The 3523-nt window shown below is 42.5% G+C and overlaps 1 long non-coding RNA gene across 1 annotated transcript; it reads left to right on the top strand.

Moving 5' to 3' along the window:
* The first annotated feature begins 39 nt into the window (after window positions 1–39).
* LOC108228692 lies at window positions 40–1558 on the top strand. The gene is made up of 3 exons (XR_001808230.3): window positions 40–214; window positions 311–580; window positions 1305–1558. It is a non-coding gene; the product is annotated as an uncharacterized LOC108228692 (long non-coding RNA).
* The last annotated feature ends 1965 nt before the right edge of the window (window positions 1559–3523 follow it).

Below are 3523 nucleotides of genomic sequence, written 5' to 3'. Positions count from 1 at the left end.
TTTTTTGTTTTGTTTTCCTTTTTCTGTGTTGTCCTGGCTTCCTGGGAGGTTGCTACTTCCCCTCACAGCTACCAGATGCCACCACTGGGCGGAACCCCTGGAGAGGTGCGACGGCCAACCTGTAGACACACCTGTGTCTAATCTGTGAGCTGCTGAGGTGCTTTTTAAGGAGCGACTAGCTGACACTCCAGTGCCTGAGTGTTTGCCTCAACTGGTAAACGTTTCACTCGAAAAAAGCCCTCCTGCGTACTAACCTGCTTTTGATCGCTCCCTGTGCTCTTTCTGACAGTTTCTCCTCGTTGTTTCCCAGAGACTCCTCGTCGTGGATGTCCGTTTTTCCCGTCTGGAAGTTCCCGTGTTTTTCTCGCAACTCCGCTGGTGACACAAACTGGTTTCCATCCCTGTGCGCACGCCTCCCAGGTCCCTCCCGTGGATTCCCTCCGGTTCGCCTCCGGCTGTGCCTGCCGGCGCTCGTAGCTCCGGGAGCTAGCCATCTGGACCCGCTCCGACGTCAGCTCGCTCTCCAACAGACACCCGCTTCTCCGACTGCCGCCCCATGAAACCCTCACTCTGCATTCAAGTAAGAATCCTCCAAGACCTGCCTCTGAAATACCTCCTTGGATCTGTCCTGCACTTACACCCTTCCTCTTCTAAACAACTCGACGACCGGTCCCCTCCTGAATCCAGGACTGTTTTTCCCTCATCTCCACCTTCCCCCTTTCCCTTAAATAAATATTGTTTGTTTCATATCGCTTTTCTTAGTGTGTTATTGCATGTGGGTGAACAGACTAGAACCCAACATGACAAAAGCAGCATCCGTATCCGTGTAGACCAAACATGAAGGGAAACCTGACCAATTCCTGTTAGCCACTGTACTAGCCTAGCATAATACGGCCACTTCCTGGACACATCACGTTTTAACAAGATACTATCACAATTTAAAGTGATAGCGTTCAATTTTTTTTTTTCCTGCGTGATAGCAATGCCCTTCCGTACTAAGGTATCACATAATAGACATATACCAAAACCTTTGGTATATGTCTATTTTGGATTTATAGCCCCCCCTGGAGAAAACTCCACCAACCGCCACTGGATTATACCCAAATTGTGTTCATCTTCTCTTGTGGGTCATCCACACTTTCTTCTCCACAGATGCAGCAGATATCTGTCAAATCCTCTACAAGGGTGAAAGTGGTTATAAATTACATTGGCAGTTAGGGAACGTTTGTAAATACACTAAGAACATGTATTGCTTTACTATATAACAGAGCTTTAACTAACACATTTGTTATCCCTTTGTTTAGTACTACTTTTGTGGCCCACCCGATGCCTCCAGGACAGTAACAGCAACCAGCCAACGTAGCATGTCTACATCCTTCTGTCCGGCTGGAAAAACAGGCTGTTGTTTCATAAGAAGTTTCTCGACAAACTGAAATACAAATACCAAACATATATCTCAAAAACTATATCATGCATGAAAGTAACTATAGGAGCAACTGTTTAAATACTGTAATGGGAATAAAAAGTGCTTCAATGATTCTCTACTGCATGTAACTGTAAGAGTGTAAAAGTACAGAAGCATTTGTGACACCATGTTTTAGTGAAGGAGCACTCCTTATCTTGTAGGGCTCTGGGGTGTAGGAAGCAGTTACCTGACCCCTACCCCCATTGGGAGATCCCTCCTTATCGTATGGAAAGTTACGTAGAAGAGCTGGGTATTTAAAGGGGGGCCTTTTGTTCTGTGGTCAGACTCACTCCGTTGACTCACCTCAGCTCAATGATTCTCAGCTATATAGCTAAAATAAATTATCCTAAGACAAAACTCTTCATTGTCCTCTTTGTTAAAGAAAATTCCACAACAATACCTTTATGGCAAAGAGCTGAAGTCGGGCAGCAGGGGATGTGAAAGTGTGTTACACTCCCACCTTGACACATTCATGCCCTGTTTCCTCACAAGAGCTCTGAAAAACAATAACATATTTGCAATTATGTCTCTGAAACATGCCTTTCAGGCAAAGGTTCATGCAGTGGGCTCTGTTTACTTCACCTGAAAAAATGTTATGCTCGTTCACAGTGTCAAAGTATGTTCCAAATTGTTTCAGGCTCAAGCACCAAAATTGAATAAAGCTTTGTTAGGAAAATGAACAAAACACACAAATGACACATACCTTGATATGTCTTGACATCTTTTCAACTTCAGACTATTTTCTCCAAGGGAGTCCAGGAGAAGAGACTTTCTCTGGTTTGAATGTATAATCTGAAACAACGACAGATATAATTTCTTTACTAATTGTTTGGCTTGTGTTGCTATAAACACAACAGTACATAAGATATGTTTAATTAAAACTTTATTCCCTGCGACTGACTATTTTAAAGTTGGATTACAGCAAAGGGATTGGAGATGAACTGTGTCTTTATTGGTGGTATGCAAATACTTACAACAACAAACCAGTGATGGTTTTAGTTAACAACGCCGTATAGCATGTTGTACTCTGTTGGATCCCACTGAAAGAATTGAAACACTGGTGTCAGATTCATGATGCCTTTTAAGTACATTGTCATACAATTTTCATCATCCAACCTTGAAGCGTGGAAATTTTTTCTGCCACACAACTGTCATGCCGAATGTGTCAATATGGAGCACTTTCTCTGCTGAGGATGTGATGTGTCTTGTCTCCAACATTTTCAGGTAGGCATTGATGAACTGAAAAGATGGACCTTTAACTGATAATTTGCTCTACCATATTTTTGTAATGATACCGCATCCAGGGAAATTACATTCTAAATTTGACATAGTTAGAAAAACTATGTAGCTTTACCTCACTCTCGAGTTCCCTTCCAGGTGCTGTATGGAAAATGTCCATGTAGAACAGTTTATATGGCCCAATTTTGGACAGAAGAATACTGGCTCTCATGCCATCCCAGGCTTTCCTGATATCTAACATAGGAGGAAAAAGAAATTAAAATTTTAGCTGTTAAAGTCTTATAGTGCTCATATAGATTACATGTAGACAGAAAAGTTGTGAGGATTTGGATTTTTGTGTTTTCTGTTTGGTTTTCTTTATTATTCTTGTTGTTGTTTTCAGTTTGTTTTTTTCCTGTTTGTATTGTGCCCTGTAATCACTCCTCCTCCGTCTCTCTTTTGTCCTCCTTGCCACGCCCATCTTCACCTGCCTGTCATCATCTCCACTCACCTGTTTCCACTTCCCTCGTTACCCTCAGTATTCAAATACCCGGTCTTTTCTCTCACTAGCCGTCGGTTCATTGTTTGTCATTTGTTGGTTGCTGCTGATCTCCGTGCCATGATTCTTTGTTGTCTTACCCTGCCGTGTGTGGTGATTTGGGTTTTTTCTGTGTTTTGTTTTATTTCTGATTTAGTTTATTGGTTTGTGTTTAGTTTCTGTTTTCGTGTTTTTCACTTTCTCATTCCTCCTCAGTCTATTTCTCCCTCTGCATTCCTGCCACGCCCACTTACACCTGTCAAAGTCTGCTAATCATGTCACCTGTCCCCACTTACCTGATT

The sequence above is a fragment of the Kryptolebias marmoratus genome, linkage group LG15 (assembly GCF_001649575.2).
Source record: "Kryptolebias marmoratus isolate JLee-2015 linkage group LG15, ASM164957v2, whole genome shotgun sequence".
NCBI lineage: Eukaryota > Metazoa > Chordata > Actinopteri > Cyprinodontiformes > Rivulidae > Kryptolebias > Kryptolebias marmoratus.
Note: the sequence above shows the minus strand (reverse complement) of the source record. Positions and strands in the feature narration are given on the sequence as shown.